The sequence below is a fragment of the Sus scrofa genome, chromosome 1, assembly GCF_054392235.1.
Source record: "Sus scrofa isolate SSC_HxYL_T2T_F1_AM1 chromosome 1, Sscrofa_HxYL_maternal_Yorkshire_Landrace_v2.0, whole genome shotgun sequence".
Lineage (NCBI taxonomy): Eukaryota > Metazoa > Chordata > Mammalia > Artiodactyla > Suidae > Sus > Sus scrofa.
The window spans coordinates 55638198-55655901 of NC_139383.1; the positions used below are offsets into that span (position 1 = coordinate 55638198).

The 17704-nt window shown below is 37.1% G+C and overlaps 1 protein-coding gene and 2 long non-coding RNA genes across 7 annotated transcripts in view; 2 read left to right on the forward strand and 1 right to left on the reverse strand.

Moving 5' to 3' along the window:
- ZNF292 (zinc finger protein 292) overlaps positions 1-17704 on the forward strand; it is a 98519-nt gene that overhangs the window by 8798 nt on the left and 72017 nt on the right. The gene's annotated exons all lie outside the window — the stretch shown is intronic.
- LOC146406091 (uncharacterized) lies at positions 314-6958 on the forward strand. The gene is made up of 2 exons (XR_014805514.1): positions 314-4765; positions 6882-6958. It is a non-coding gene; the product is annotated as an uncharacterized LOC146406091 (long non-coding RNA).
- Positions 4349-10369, reverse strand: LOC146406092 (uncharacterized). Its single transcript, XR_014805522.1, has 2 exons — positions 6891-10369; positions 4349-5577 (listed from the first exon to the last, which is right to left on the reverse strand). It is a non-coding gene; the product is annotated as an uncharacterized LOC146406092 (long non-coding RNA).

Sequence of the window (17704 nt, forward strand, 5' to 3'; positions counted from 1 at the left end):
CTGGGAACCTCCATATGCCGCGGGAGCGGCCCAAAGTAATAGCAAAAAGACAAAAAAAAAAAAAAAAAAAATTGAAACTGTACATTGAAATAGGTTTTAAAAAGTCAAACACCGAGAAAGGGCATACACTAAAAACTTGATCTCCTTCCCACTCCAGACCTCCAGTCACCTTCCACAAAGACAGTCCCCCAATAGCATTTTATACATCTTTCCAGAAATACTGTTTACTCTTTAAAAAAAAAAAAAATTAAAATGTGTACATACTGAAAACTGCATGTTTTTTCACCATGAAAGGTATCTTTGAGATTATTTTATAGCTGCTCATGTAAATCTATGGCTTTCTGTTTTAGACTGTATAATAATTCTAGTCCATGGCTGTGTCTAATTAACCACTTAATTGTTGGTTGTTATTTAGAGGAATAAGTTAATTTTATGTATAGTAATTTATATAGAGTTTAGGGTAGGTAGTAAGCACTTCAGGGTGGGGTATCAGACAGAAGGCTTTACTAGACCTTAATACATTTATTAACTGTGTTTAGTGCCTTTTTTTGTATAAGAAAAATGAGAACTGTTGAGAGGTACAGAGTATAAGTACAGTTATAGTATATCTTTGTATATTTTTGTTACATCCATTTGATTCTTTTATCTCCATGTTTTGCTTAGCTTTAATTATAGTGGTAAAAATTTTGAAAATGCTTAAACATTTTCCTTAAGAATCTAAACTTTCAAAATGATTATTAGAGGATATCTTAATTTATAGGACACTTCAAATCAGAAGAAAGAATGGCTTGCTTGTTAATTAGTGATAATTACTTTAGGTATTCAGGGAGTAATAAGTCATTTAAACTTTAAAAGTTTAGGTAATGCTCAGGGGAAATAATTTTTTAAGTGTTCATAATTAGTATGATTGCATGCTAGAGATATTCTACTTCCCAGAATATACTTATACCAATTTTAGCAAAGGGAAAATTTACCAAATTTTGCTTGTTTCCTTCTTGACACTTCTTGGTCCTAAATAAAAATGGGGGAAGAGAAGATAGTATATCGTGTATACCATTCATGTTGTTATATATGACTGGCCTGTAAAACCAAGGATTTTTGAAAATGCATGGTTTTAACTAAATGAAACTGCTGCTGTAGTTATTTTCCTTGAGGTTCTGTCAGGGTTGAGAAATTACCTTATTTTCCCAACTCCCACACATAAATTCAGTTCATAAAATTAACCAATCAATATATGAATAGCCTTGCTTATACAATGGAAAGTTTACTTTTTATGAATGTGTTTGTCACATACCCTGTTTAACTTATAACTGTTTATTATTTTTTTCAGGAGATCCTCTTGATTCGTTGTTTCTCCTTTGGCATTTAAAGTTGTACAGTGAACCTCATAGAAAAAATGTTATCTTTTCCCCTTTTTCTTAATTTATTTTAAACAGATATTTAAATTCCTCTTAATGTGAGAGCACTAAGGAGTTGTGCAGCTTTATGGCTTGGCTAGAGCTTACAAAATCTGGCACGTGTATTAATAGTTAAGCAACTTATACTATTAGTAAAGTAACTAGTGATAAATACAATAGGTGGAGTATGAATTAAGAAAATTAGACCATTTTGAAATAACATAGCTAAAAATTAAACAGGAAAGGAGACATTATTTACATTGGGTCTTGAATTTGTGTGGATAACCAAAGTGGGAAGGATGGCAGTAAACCTCAGAGAAATGGAACAACTGTTCAAACTGGCCTCTTGAAGAAAAATGTGAGGAGCTGGGATGAAAAATAGGATAGAAAAAGTAGATTAGAACCAGGCTAAGGATTTAGAATCCAAACCAATGAATTTTAATTGTTTTAAGTGTAGATAATATATGGTTACATTTCCTAAAGACTTACCTTTTCAAGGAGGCATTGAAATTTAAAAAAAAAGTTCAGCATGTTACAGCTGTTGGTTTTTCTTGAAGTATTCTGTATTGGTAATTGCCTTGTAACAAACTACTTGAAAACACAGTAGCTTTAAAAAGAACAGCTGTTTTTATTACTGTTCTCAAGTCTTTGCATCTATTGGATAATTCTGCAGTCCACTAGTAGGTTATCAGGGGCTGAATGATCCCAAATGGTCTCACTCATGTGTCTTTTGGTTTGGTGGGTTGGTTGAGGAGCCTCAGTTCAGTTTGTTCATCTCTGCGCCATTCTTTCCCTCTACTAAGATAGCCTCGGTTTCTTTACTTTGCAGCATGAAAGCCAGTTTCTACAGCACAGCTGCTTTTCATTTCATTTCTTTTCTCTTTTTTTTGGCCATGCGCATGGCATGTGAAAGATCCCAGGCCAGGAATTGAACCTGTGCCATGGCAGCAACCAAAGCCACTGCAGTGACAATGCTGGATCCTTAGCCCGCTGTGGCACAAGAGACCTCCAGAACTGCTTTTCAGGCCTCTGCTTTTGTCAGGTTTGCCTTGTTCCATTGGCTCAACAAGTAATCAAACACAGCATCTTTGTGGGTACAGGAGTATGTAATTCTTCAGGGACCAATTTTATAACAGTCCGCCACATCCCATTTCTCTTACTCTCCACTGCAATTTCAGGTGATTTTATGGGTCAAATTTTAATTTTTCATCTCAGCCCCACCTCTGCTTTCTTGTCACCCATATTGTATCATCAAAGCACATCCAAGTGCCCCTTTTCTCTTAGGTTGGCAGAAGGTATTTCTATTTTCTCTCTTCTAATCTCAGTCTCCAAATAGAAGAAGGGCGTTCCACTCCATCGCTGTAACTTTGGGAGATTTGTGGAACAACTTCTTATGTGCCATTGTTCTTTACCTTAATATTATTAAATCTGCTCAGAATTTGGTGTTTTATGTTGTCTCTACCTTGTACAATTTAATAATAGCATCCCAGTTCTTGTCATGATATTCGAACTTTTCTCTTAACTGATGAACTTGCTTTAACTTTCAATTTGTGAAATTCCCCAACATCCTGCTTTTATCCTTCTACTTCATTGGCAGTCCAGAACTCATAATTGTGTTTTTCAAATTTGAGTTTGCAGAAACCAAAGAGAGAGTCTGCATTTAGACTCTTTAGTAAATTTTAGTTACAGGCTTTTGACCCCAGCTCAGAGTATGATGGAACTTTACTTCACCATTTAGTTGTCCCCCTGAAACAACATTATCACAAAACAGTGCTTATCTTTACTATGTATGTGATGCATTCTGTTTTCTTTTATTATTATCTTTTAAAAGTTGCTCTTGATTTTATGGTTCACTAATAGGTCACAAACAACACACTGCAAAACACTGCTTATGGGGAATCACTGGGCTAATTTAGTAATAAGCCCAAACACAGATAGTCCTGTCAGAAGGTGGCCTTCTAGTCTAGTTGAGAAATAACTGGTTCATCGGATCAGATCCACATTTAAACTTGAGCCCAGAGCTCTTCCTGCTTTGTTTACTTTTTTCATATTTTCACTGTTCAACGGGAACTTTTTGCTCCGTCTAAATTGTTCATTCCTCATTTTACTGCCTTTGTGACTTTGTTCAGAGGAGCGGTGTAACACAGAGAAAAGTCCAGTGGCTTTGAGCTCAAACAGGAGTGCCTTTACAATCTGGACAAGATTTTAGCTCTTGCTTTCTTTGTCTGAGGTGAGGGTGAAGCTTGGAGTTAGAGACTAGACCAGATTGAAGAGAAAGAGAGATGATGTTCAAAAAAGGCACTGTTAGCTGCTTTCCTAATAATGAATTGTTTAATCTGAAGACCTGTGAGATCATAGGATTAAAAACAATGTAGTCTGTTTAAATGTCTGTTTACCCAAATTGCCTCTTAGGACCTCATCATTGCTATGTAATACTTGATGAGTATAACGCTGACTTATCAGAAAATATTGTTTTATTAAGCATTTGTTTAGGAAGACTGAGGTTAAATGGCCTAAAATGAAGCAGTTCTTTAAAAAAATGAATTTTGAATATGTGGATGATGTATTCACATGGATCATTTGGCATCCTTATTGATTCCTGACATATAGGCAGTGTTATTGATTTAAGTTTGGCACCCCTAGTACAAGTTTTACATTTAGAAAGAGAGAAGCTAAATTTAAAAGTATTAATTAATGATTGACTTATTCTCATTCTAGTCAGTTGTATAGAGATATTTGAAAGCTATCATAACAAATTTTAAATTAAGTCCTATAGTAATTTTGACTTACCAAAGTTAATTGAAGCAGACATTTGATTTTGAGAGAAATTTATTTCCAGTAAATCCGGATTATTTTGTTTCTTCTTTTAGATGAGCCATTATTATCAAAGGGAGACATTTAGAATTTTTTTTTTTTTGTCTGTTTTTATAGGACCGCATCCGCGGCATATGGAAGTTCCCAGGCTAGGGGTCTAATCGGAGCTGTTGCTGCTGGCCCTACCCCACAGCCACAGCAATGCCAGAACCAAGCTGAGTCTTCGACCTATACCACAGCTCAGAGCAACATCGGATCCTTAACCCAGTGAGTGAGGCCAGGGATCGAACCTGCAACCTCATGGGTCCTAGTCGGATTCCTTTCTGCTGTGTCATGATGGGAACTCCTAGATTTTATTTATACAAAATAAATAGCTTACATTTTATATTTTTAGATAAATATACATATTCTTGATCTTTTCCTGATTTTTGCAAATATAAATCTCAGTCAACATAAAAAACTTGAAACATCATTATACATTTTAATTTAAAAGTATGAACATTATCATTATTATTATTATTATTATATGCTTTTTAGGGCCACACCCGCAGCATGTGGAGGTTCTCAGGCTAGGGGTTGAATCAGAGCTATAGTTGCCGGCCTATGCCACAGCCACAGCAGCAACGCCAGATCTGAGCCTTGTCTGTGACCCACACCACACAGCTCATGGCAACAAGGGATCATTAACCCACTGAGCGAGGCCAGGGATCAAATCTGAAACCTCATGGTTTCTAGTTGGATTCGTTTCTGCTGCACCACGATGGGAACTCCCGTTTTTATTAATTTATATTCTGAAAAATAAGTTTTAATTTTCTGTACAAAACTTTCATGAGATTCTATTTCAGAAGAATAAAACAAACTTTAATAAAATACCTATTAAAATTGATGCTTAAATAGTTTGAATCTGTGATTTACTTGACTTACCCAATCCGTATTTGTATAATTTTATTTTAAACATCTATTAGGAATAATTTTAAAAGATTGCCTGCCTAAATGGGATATTGCACATAACAAACATTGTGAATAAAATTTATGTCCTCAGACTGATCAAGAAATTCATCATTAGCTTGAAAATATTTTATAGGAAGCATTTCTTAATGCTTGTATCATAACTACAGCTTCTATGTAAAACTGAATATGTTGGCAAGAAATGAGTCAGACCTGGTATATTTAATATTATGACTTATTTTGTGTTTCTGAAAAGGCAACCTAATGTTGCAAATCCTACCTAAAGAGAAATTATTTTTAGCATGATAAAGACCTTTGAAAAAGACCTTTGAGGATTAGCTTGTGTTGAATGAAAATATTTGTGGTGTTTTATCCCCCTCCTCTAGAATTTTTTTTTTTTGTCTTTTTAGGGCCATACCTGCAGCATATGGATGTTCCCAGGCTAGGGATCGAATCAGAGCTGTAGCTGCCTGCCTACACCACAGCCACAGTAACGTGGGATCCGAGCCACATCTGCGACCTACACCACAGCTCACAGCAACACCTGATCTTTAACCCACTGATTGAGGCCAGGAATCGAACCCACGTACTCATGAATAGTAGTTGGGTTCGTTAACTGCTGAGCCACATCGAGAACTCCCAAGAATCATCTTTTATAGATCTTGTTTTACTCGAACAAACCTACTCTCTAGATTCTTTCATATATACTTTGCTTGAGAGCCCATTAGACACTGTGAATTTAAAATACTGAAATTCTAAGGACACTGGTTTTAATTTTCACAAAATTGTTTATTGTGACTCTTGACATGCTACTTAGGACTTTTCTGTTTCTTTATCCTTGAAATGGGGATATTATAGACCTTTGCTTGTGTGAGAATTGATCAAAATTTGATCAGTTGATCAAAATTATTTAAAATGATTTTTGTCATATGTTTATACTTAGAGAATACTTTGGAAACACCTTTGATGTTTCATATATGATAATGACCTAATATCATTTTACTACATTAATATATCATTTTCAAGTCATCTATTGTCATTTTGAAGGTAGCATTGGATTACTGATTTATCAACGTTGAAGCCTACATTTCAGAGAGGGCAGGATTAGATTTTATAATAATTTATGAAAAATCTTTCTGTCTTAGGGGAGGTGGGGCAGATTACTCACTGTGTGTGCCAGGAGTTTATTGGCTTTTCAGTTAAAATCTTTGTCTAAAATTTTAAACCTGGGATTTGAGAGTATGGGATGAGAGAAGCTAGTTTTACATAGGAACTGAAAGTATAGATTTTGAACTACAATTTGAATTCCAGCTCCTTTACTTCTGTGGGACTTCAGTCTTTGTTTTCTGTTTGTGTCTTCATCTCTAGACTGGAGGTAATAATAATACCTGCCTTAAAGCTCTTGTGATTAAGGTATAGTATTTGTTGAGTGCTTTGCCTTATCATGGTGAAGGTACACAGTAAATGTTAACTGTTAATACAAGGACTAGATCTGAAATTTTCGCTTATAAAAGAACATTAATCTAGGAGGTCTCGTCGTGGCTCAGTGGTTAACGAATCCAACTAGGAACCATGAGGTTGGGTTCAATCCATGGCCTTGCTCATTGGGTTAAGAATCTGGCATTGCTGTGAGCTGTGGTGTAGGTCACAGACACGGCTCAGATCCCACGTTGCTGTGGCTGTGGTATAGGCCGGTGGCTACGGCTCCGATTGGACCCCTAGCCTGGGAACGTCCATATGCTGCAGGAGCGGCCCAAGAAATGGCAAAAAGGCAAAAACAAAACAAAACAAAAAGAAAAGTACACTATATGTTGCCTTCATTTTTTTTACTTACTGTTGTAGTTTGGATTCATTCCTCACCAAGGAAATGCTCTTTTGAAGGTAACTTGCTTGGCATTTATATGTAGTTTGTTTGTGTCTTTTTATGGCCATCAGGGCATCTTGGAGGTTCCCATGCTAGGAGTCGAATTGGAGCTGTAGTTTCCAGGCTACACCATAGCCACAGCATCACCAGATCCAAGCTGCATCCTTGACCTACACCACAGCAATGCTAGGTCCTTAACCCACTAAGCAAGGCCAGGGATGGAATCTGCGTCCTCATGGATACTAGTCATTTGTTTCCGCTGAGCCATGACAGGAACTCCGAGTTCGTTTTTTGGTTTTTTTTGTTTTTTCTCTTGGCTTTTTTAGGGCTGCACCTACAGTGTATGGAAATTCCCAGGCTAGGAGTCAGATTGGGGCTACAGCTGCTGACCTGCACCACAGCAACGTGGGATCCAAACTGACTGTGTGACCCCTGCACAGCTCATGGCAACACCAGATCCCTGACCCACTGAGTGAGACCAGGAATCACACCCGCATCCTCATGGATACTAGTTGGATTTGTTTACCCTGCACCACAATGGGAACTCCTGCTTGGAATATTTTTAATTAACTTTAGACTCAGCTAGTAATCCAGCAGCCCAGACTATTTCACATGCCTGAACATTCTTTTTAAGAAAATTGAATTGTCAGCATTTAAAAAATCATAAGGTTTCATGTTGAAAAGAGGATGTTTGGCCTCTCCTGGAAAATCAGAAGATCTGGCACTGTTGAACTTGTTCATGGCTACAGGCTGAAGTGGCTCCCTGCTCAGTCCCTCTCGACATTTTTAAATGTTTGTGACTGTATCTTAAGTTCCTCTCCCTTGTGTTTATTTATACTACTCTCCTGATTCGCCTGCCTTTGTGACTGCTCCTTAGGCATCTTCCTTTCATTGCTGGAAATGCCTGGTAATTATTAGATAGTATTAATGTATTTTAGAGGACTAGATCCAACATCTCTGAATTTTTTGCGTGTGGCATTTCCTCAGTGTTCTTTTTATCCTTTCACTCTTTGTTAGTGACCCACAGACATTTTCCTCATCTCATCATCGTTTCTGAGACAGGTCTCAAATCATAAAGCTGCTCAAGGGACCTGTTGAAAATCCATGTTTTACATACAGCAGGCATCCACTCTGCAAGCATCCCCTGTTACTCACTCTGGATAAGATTTCCAAGTGTCCATTCTCTTAGAACTTATCACTCTTCTTGGCCTTTTTCTCCCGTTTCCACCCACCTGTGAAACTCTTCCTCATCGAGTTCAATAGGTACTTGTAATTAAACAGGTCTGAAATTGAACCCACCCACTCTCCTTTCCACTCCTCTATCTCCTACCAATAAGAAAGCCTGTTGGTATTGGTGACATTCTTCCCCTCCCCCTCAAATTTAGGTTTTGAAACCGTGAGTCATTCTTAGCTCCTCCTTTAACCTCTCTGGCCCCAGTCACCAAGTTCTGTCAATTTTATTCATGCACTGTTTCTTCTGTTCTTCTCTGTTTGTCTCTAGTATACTATTAGTGGCCACTTAATTTCTTGCAGCAAAAATTCCACCGAAGATTTTTTTTCACAAGGGTATTTTTTTCTCCATTCTTTTCTCTAACCTGTCTTCTTCTATGTTGTCACTAAGATTCTATTATCTGGAGTTCCCGTCGTGGTGCAGTGGTTAATGAATATGACTAGGAACCATGAGGTTGCAGGTTCGGTCCCTGCCCTTGCTCAGTGGGTTAACAATCCGGCGTTGCCGTGAGCGGTGGTGTAGGTTACATATGCGGCTCGGATCCCGCGTTGCTGTGGCTCTGGCGTAGGCCAGCGGCTACAGCTCTGATTCGACCCCTAGCCTGGGAACCTCCATATGCTGTGGGAGCGGCCCAAAGAAATAGCAAAAAGACAAAAAAAAAAAGATTCTATTATCTTTTCAGAGCATGGATGTGATATTCTTAAAGACTTTTAAAAGGCAACACAATGTGGAAGCGTTTTGACACCATGAGTTGAAGTCCCAGCTCTACCATTTACTAGCTATGGGATCAGTTTCTTAACCTGTTAAAAATGTGAGATAAATGAGGCATCAGCACAGCACCCATCACCTTAGTAAACACCACATAAAATGCTATTCCATGAAAAATAAAATTTAAGCTCACTAGCCTTACATTCAGGGACTTTCATGACCTGGCACCTAGCATGCTGGCCTGGCTGATTGGCAGCATATCTCTTGTTTCTTTTCTATATAAAATCTTAGGGATCTGTAGTCTGTTCTTAAACTACAGTTTATATAACCTCTTTCAACTCCTTTATTAACACCATCTTTCCATATTTCATTACTTCAGTCTGTGAAAAGATTATTAGATATTGTTAATTTTTTCATGAGGCTTTCCCATATTCCTGTATGGATTTAATAATGTATTTATTACCCATCCTTTTTATTGGACTGTGTATGTTTTTCTGGCTTTTATCATGGTTTTTTTGTATTAAGATTATGTTTATCTTCTCATCCTCTCCCCAGTTTGGAGCCCCTTAAAATCAGGGGCCATGTCTTATTTTACTGAATCATAAGTGATTAAATCTTGTTAAAATGATTGCCTCTGTTTTTGCTTGAATAGGCTGATTTTAATTGTGATGTGAATTTTTGCTTGTAACAGGCCATTACTTAACTGGAATTAGGTTTCTTCTGACCACTCTTTGTTTCATCTCAGTTCTGACTTTGGGTTCTCTGTGCTCAGGGCAAGGGTTAAATATGTATAGTTTTTATAAAGCAAACATGAGTGTATGGTAAGAAGTAACCCTCTTAATAGCTTACATTTATTAAATGCTGTTTGTGTGCCAGGAACTATTAAATTTTGTATATGTGTGTGTGTATTTAGGAGGGAGGGAGATTGAGAGAGATGAACTCATTGTAATCCTCAACAATCCTCTAAAGTAGGTGGTTACTGTCTATATATGGGACTGCTGAAACACAGAGAAGTAAAGTAACTTGCCAAAATCAAGTAACTCAGATTTAATTAACAGCAACAGCAGCAACAACAACAAAAACCAGGAAGAGCCAGGGTGGGAAGGATAAATTAAGGATCTGGGATTGACATATACATACTATATTTAAAATACATAGGTGCAGTTCCCATTGTGGCTCAGTGGGTTAAGAACCCAACACAGAGTCCATGAGGATGCAGTTTCGATCCCTGGCCTTTCTCCATGGGGTAAGGGTCTGGTGTTGCCATGGGCTGTTCTGTAGGTCACAGATTCAGTTTGGATCTCGCATTGCTCCAGCTGTGGTATAGGCCGGCAGCTGCAGTTCTGAGTTGACCACTAGCCTGGGAATTTCCACATGCTGCAGGTGCAGCCCTAAAAAGAAAAAAAATAGATAACAAGGACCTGTATAGCACCAGGTAACCTGCTTGATTCTGTGTAATAACATACATGAGAAAAGACTCTGAAAAGGAATGGATATATGTATTTATGGATGGTTTACTTTACATCTGAAACTAACGCAACTTTATAAGTCAGCTATACCCCAATAAAGTTTATTTTAAGAAAGAGTAAAATGCAAACTAAGTAAAACTTTTTTTTCCTTTTTGGGAGGAATATGTAGGTGTTGTTTGTTGAACTTTGCTTTAGGGTACAAAGAGAACTTATAAATTTAAATGTAAATTCATAAACTTTACTCATTTGAAACTAAACTTCAGGAAATCAGAGCAAGGAATATAAGTAGTTATTGTAGTGGAGTTTGAGTAATATCTTATTTAAGAACATGTTGAGTAAAGTTCTTTGTTTAGCAGTAGTGGGAATTTTATTTTTAATTTCTTTGAGTAATGTATGAATCCTTTAAGGGTAATCAGTACATGTTTATAAACTACAATGAGAACAACTCATTGAGGATCTAATCTCCAAATATAACTAAGATCAATTCTTTATTAGATTAAGGAAAAACTTCATTTGTATTGTGTTTGGTCTCTATATGGTGCAAAGAAGTACCTAAAACCCTTGGGGAAAAGTAGGTCATCAGTGGTCTTTAAGCTGCTTGTAATTGCATATCCTGCCAGTAAACATTTCAGTGTGACACCTCAGTATCGGAATGTGTAATTTTATTTATTCCCTTACTTATGGCCACAGTGTGCAGAGGTTTGATGTGGGATCTCAGTTCCCAGACCAGGGATTGAATGCCAGGCCACAGTGGTGAAAGCACTGAATCCTAACCACTAGATCATCAGGGAACTCGAAGAAATGTGTAGTTTTAAATCACAGGTGTAAACACACACATATTACTTCAGCTTATATAGTTAATTGAGTCTTTTTTTTTTTTTTTTTTTTGTCTTTTTGCTATTTTTTGGGCTGCTCCCACGGCACATGGAGGTTCCCAGGCTAGGGGTCGAATCGGAGCTGTAGCTGCCAGCCTACCCCAGAGCCAGAGCAACATGGGATCCGAGCCGCGCCTGCAACCCACACCACAGCTCACGGCAACGCCGGATCGTCAACCCACTGAGCAAGGGCAGGGACCGAACCTGCAACCTCATGGTCCCCAGTCGGATTCGTTAACCATTGCGCCACGACGGGAACTCCTTAATAGAGTCTTTATTAAATAATATAGTTTATGTTTGAGGTAGATTTCATAGAAGTAGTTTTTTTTCTATTTTATACTGTTTAGAAACCATTGGTTTAGAGTGCTATGAGTAGCTCAAGTTTCTAGGATTTGTTATTAAATAAGAGCTAGTTTTTGTTTTTTGTTTTGTTTTTGTTTTTTTGCATTTTGGTAGTGTGCTGGAGAAATGACAGTTGTGACCCAATCAGAATTTTTTTCATACTGTCTTTTAGTCAAATTTAATATGTGTATTTCCACTTTATTGTTTCTGTCATTCCTTATCCATTATGAAGATCCTGAGTTTTGAGTGTGCCTGTTTTCATATTTGCTGTCAGCTCTGAGTCAATTCTGTTACTTGCTTGGCAATATTGGAGCTTGACCCTATAAGCATTTTTCCACTGGATGGATGTTAAGCTTTATCTGTAAAGGATGCTGAAGGGATCTTATGCAAAGAAGGGGCTTCTGTGTTTGTTTCTTGCTTCTACTGCATGACTGATAATGGCATGGATGTGGGGACATCCAGGGATCTTCTCCCCAAGTGAGTGCCCAGTGGACAGACTTCTTAGGTGAGCTCACAGCCCCAGCCCCAACTTTATAACCACCTCACCACAGTTCTGATACAGACATTGCACACCCCGGCAGCCAACATTCTCTCTTTCTCTACACTCCTGCTTGCACCATAGAAGGTTGTTACCTGTGGCCCTCCCTATGCAGGAACTGCCGGGAAGCAGGTTCTTAGTGTTTCAGCTCCCTTTTAGGGCTCACCTACCAGTTACTTAGGCCCAGGCAATCCTGGACCTAAACTTCTTTGCCATCTAGTGAAGTGTAATCATTGGGCTCTAACAGGGTCCAAGCCCTAGCTTTGGGGAAAGGCCCTCTTCCAGGTTTGTTTCTTCCTTCAGTACTCTCAGCTGTCTGTATTCTTCAGAGTGCTCTTTATGTGTTTATACGTTACTCCCCTGATATAATTAATAATTCTTTATGTGAAACTTTCTCTGTTCAAATTATTGTGTGGTCCCCAGATTTTTGGTTTGATCCTGTCTGATGCAGTGGGTTAAAATTAGGTAAATTACATACTAATGCATAAAAACTGTGTATAGAATAATACCAATACTTTCTGCCTCATACACATTGTTGCATATTTGGGTTACCTGCTAGCCCTTGGAAACAAGTTTTGGTATTAAAAGAAAAAGTACCGTGGTTATAAACTCAGTTTTTCATTCTAGTGGGATTTTAATTATGCAGGAGTGGTCCTTAAAAGTCTCTGATCCCCAAAATTGTTGAGGGAATAGAACAGTTGTGTGTTTTCATGGTGAAATATGTCATATGTAAAACAGTCTGGAAATATTAAATGAGAACTTTTCAATCCTATTAAACATACTTACTGCTTAATAAATAACACGTATAAGTTATCTTTTTAAAAAAATTCTCCAAATAGGAGGTTGGGTTAAAAGAAAAGCACACCCACGCACTCAGAGGACCTGGGGCTGGTGAAGCAAGGAGAGAATGAAGTGCTGTTTTCACTGATTTATTTGTAGTGTTAACTAGTTAAATGGTTTTAGACAAATTTATTTATTTATTTTTACATTTCATAATTTTTATTTAAACAAGATGATTTTAATAAGAGTCATAGGGTTTAAATTAGGCATGAAAGTACTTTTATGTTTGCTTTAACCCTAAAAAATTAGCGTGACATCAGTTTTATAGAATGGGACAAAAATGTAATAAATGGTTGCAAACTCAACATTAACTTTTATCTGATCCTGAAAATTTTGCCATACTTGCTCCTCATAATTTATTAAAATATTACAGATACGATTAAAATGTCTTCAAATGTCTACTGATTCTATTTCTCTAACATATCCCTAGACAGACTACTATCCTACATTTAGTGTTTGGAATTCCCATGAATTTATATACATAGGAACATATGGATGTTTCCACATAGATCATATATTGTTTTATATTATCTCACACTTTATATTATGCCATAATTTGTGTTCAACTTGCTCCCCCCACTCTAATACTTTGATAGGATATTTATCTGCTAATACTGATAGCCCTACTTAATTTTAATTACTGTGTAGTATTTAGTGATATGACTATGCTAAAATGTACTTTCATTCTCCTATTGATGAACATTTAGGTTGTCTCTAATTTTTTCCTGCTATATAATGTTATAATTAATTTTTTGTATACCTATCATTGCAAACATGTGTTAGCGTTTCTCTAATGTACTTAAAAATGTAATTTTTATGATTTTTATTTTTTCCATTATAGCTGGTTTACAGTGTTCTGTCAATTTTCTACTGTACAGCAAGGTGACCCAGTTACACATACATGTATACATTCTTTTTTCTCACATTATCATGTTCCATCATAAGTGACTAAATATAGTTCCCGGTGCTATACAGCAGGATCTCATTGCTTATCCATTCCAAAAGCAATAGTGTGCATCTATTAACCCCAAACTCCCAGTCCATCCCTTTGCTTCCCCCTCCTCCTTTGCAACCACAAGTCTGTTCTCCATGTCCATGATTTTCTTTTCTGTGGAAAGGTTCATTTGTGTCATAAATTAGATTCCAGATATAAGTGATATCATATCGTATTTGTCTTTCTCTTTCTGACTTCACTTAGTATGAGAGTCTCTAGTTCCATCCATGTTGTTGCAAATGGCATTATTCTGTTCTTTTTATGGCTGAGAAGTATTCCATAGTGTATATATACCACATTCTCTTAATCCACTCATCTGTTGATGGACATTTGGGTTGTTTCCATGTCTTGGCTATTGTGAATAGTGCTGCAGTGAACATGCCGGAGCATGTGTCTTTTTCAAGAAAAGTTCTGCCTGGACATAAGCCCAAGAGTGGGACTGCTGGGTCATATGGTAGTTCTATGTATAGTTTTTTAATATACTTCATATTGTTTTCCATAGTGGTTGTACCAATTTACATTCCCACCAACAGTGCAGGAGGGTTCCTTTTTCTCCACACCCCCTCCAGCATTTGTTATTTGTGGACTTATTAATGATGACCATTCTGACTGGTGTGAGCTGGTACCTCATAGTGGTTTTGATTTGCATTTCTCTAATAATCAGGAATGTTGAGCATTTTTTCATGTGCTTGTTGGCCATCTGTATGTCTTCTTTGGAGAAATGTCTATTCAGGTCTTTGGCCCATTTTTCCATTGGGTTGTTGGCTTTTTTGCTGTTGAGTTGTGTAAGTTGTTTGTATATTTTAGAGATTAAGATCTTGTCAGTTGCATCCTTTGAAACTATTTTCTCCTATTCTGTAAGTTGTCTTTTTGTTTGTTTGTTTGTTTGTTTGTTTTTTATGATTTCCTTTGCTGTGCAAAAGCTTGTCAGTGTGATCAGGTCCCATTGGTTTATTTTTGCTTTTATTTCTGTTACTTTGGGAGACTGACCTGAGAAAATATTTGTAAGGTTGATATCAGAGAATGTTTTGCCTTTGTTCTCTTTTAGGAGTTTGATAGTGTCTTATCTTATGTTTAAGTCTTTAAGCCATTTTGAGTTTATTTTTGTGCATGGTGTAAGGGTGTGTTCCAGTTTCATTGATTTATGTGTGGCTGTCCAGTTTTCCCAGCACCACATGCTGAAAAGCCTGTCTTTTCCCCATTTTATATTCTTGCCTCCTTTGTTGAAGATTAATTGACCATAGGTGTCTGGGTTTATTTCTGAGTTCTGTATTCTGTTCAGCTGGTCTGTATGTCTATTTTGGTAGCAATACCACACTGTCTTGATGATTGTGGCTTTGTAATAATGCCTCAAGTCTGGGAGAGTTATGCCTCCTGCTTGGTTTTTGTTCCTCAGGATTGCTTTGGTAATTCTGGGTCTTTTGTGGTTCCATATAAATTTTTGAATTGTTTGTTTAGTTCTGTGAAGAATGTCATAGGTAATGTGATAGGAATTGCACTGAATCTGTAGATTGCTTTGGGTAGTATGGCCGTTTTTACAGTATTAATTTTTCCAACCCAGGAACGTGGAATATCTTTCCATTTCTTTGAATCCTCTTTAATTTCTTTGATGAATGTTTTATAGTTCTCAGCATATAAGTCTTCTTTCTACCTCCTTGGTCAGGTTTATCCCCAGGTATTTGATTTTTTGGGGTGCAATTTTAAAAGGTATTGTCTTTTTGTATTCCTTTTCTAATATTTCGTTGTTAGTATACAGAAATGTGACTGATTTCTGAAGGTTAATCTTATATCCTGCTACTTGCTGAATTTGTTGATCAGTTTGAGTAGTTCTTGGGTTGAATCTTTAGCGTTTTCTGTATATAGTATCATGTCATCTCCATACAGTGACAGTTTTACCTCTTCTCTTCCGGTTTGGATACCTTTTATTTCTTTTGTTTGTCTGATTGCTGTGGCTAGGACTTCCAATACTATGTTGAATAACAGTGGTGAGAGTGGGCATCCTTGTCTTGTTCCAGATTTTAGTGGGAAGGCTTTCAGGTTTTCTCCATTGAGTATTATATTTGCTGTGGGTTTGTCATAAATGGCTTTTATTATGTTAAGGTATGTTCCCTCTGTACCCAGTTTGGTAAGAGTTTTGATCATGAATGGATGTTGGACTTTGTCAAATGCTTTTTCTGCATCTGTTGAGATGATCATGTGGTTTTTGACTTTTCTTTTGTTATTGTGGTATATGACATTGATTTGCTTATGGTGAACCATCCTTGTGAACCTGGGTTGAATCCCATTTGGTTGTGGTGTATAATCTTCTTGATACGTTGTTGGATTTGGTTGGCTAAAATTTTGCTGAGAATTTTTGCGTCTAAATTCATCAAAGATAATTGGCCTATAGTTTTCTTTTTTGATGGTATCTTTGTCTGGTTTGGTATTAGGGTGATGGTGTCATCATAGAATGCCTTTGGGAATATTCCTTTTTCAACCTTTTGGAAAAGTTTAAGGAGAATGGGTATAAGTTAGACATACACATTTAATTCTTTCCTTTCTTTCTTTTTTTTTTTTTTTTTTGCTTTTTAGGGCCGGCACGGTGCCCACAGCATATGGAGGTTCCCGCTTAGGGGTCCAGTCAGAGCTATGGCTGCTGGCTACAGCCACGGTCACAGCCATTCAGGATCCGAGCTGTGTCTGCAGCCTACAGCACAGCTCACGGAAATGCCACTTAACCCACTGAGTGAGGCCAGGGATCAAACCTGCAACCTCATGGTTCCTAGTCAGATTCATTTCCAGTGCACCACAATGGGAAGTCCTCCCATATAATTTAATTCTGTTTACTGTTTTCATATTTGAGTTTTCTCATGGATGTTTAAAATCAGTAACTTTGCTAATTTTAAGATTCATATCATCTTTCATAACATTTACTGCATATCTGCAGTTATTTCTATACAGTTTACTAAAGTGTTTACTATTAATACTACATTCATTCCCAGGAATTTTTCTCAGTTCGTTGGTTACTGGATTTCTTTTTTTTTTTTTTTTTTTTTGATCTTTTCTAGGGCTGCCCCTGTGGCATATGGAAGTTCCCAGGCTAGGGGTCTAATCTAAACTGTAGCTGCTGGCCTACACCACAGCCACAGCAGCATGGGACCTGAGCCACGTCTGCGACCTACACCATAGCTCCTTAACCCACTGAGCGAGGCCAGGGATTGAACTCTCAATCTCATGGTTCCTAGTCAGATTCGTTAACCATTGAACCACAATAGGAACTCTGGTTACTAGATTTCTGACTTTCACTTTGGCTTTTGTGAAGCCTAGCTTTAGCTTTTTGTTTGAAGCTGTGGCATATGTTTAAAATGGGTGATAATAATGTTTCCAGAAATTGAAAGAGAAAATACAAGTAAATTAGTGATCAAATTATTGATTCTATAGCAAATACTTTTGCTATATCCATTAGCCTTTACACTGGCATGGAAGTAATGAATCTGTATATTGTATTAAATTCATACACATATATAATTTTTTTAAGAATTGGAAAATTTTATTTGAGCCAGTTCTTAGGATTATAACCCAGGAAGAGCATCTCAGAAAGCCCAGGCACTCTTCTTTTATTTTAAATAAATTAATAAAAATAATAGGACATCAGAATCCTTTTTGAGGGGGTAACATCATTGAAGATAAAACTGACTCTGTCGA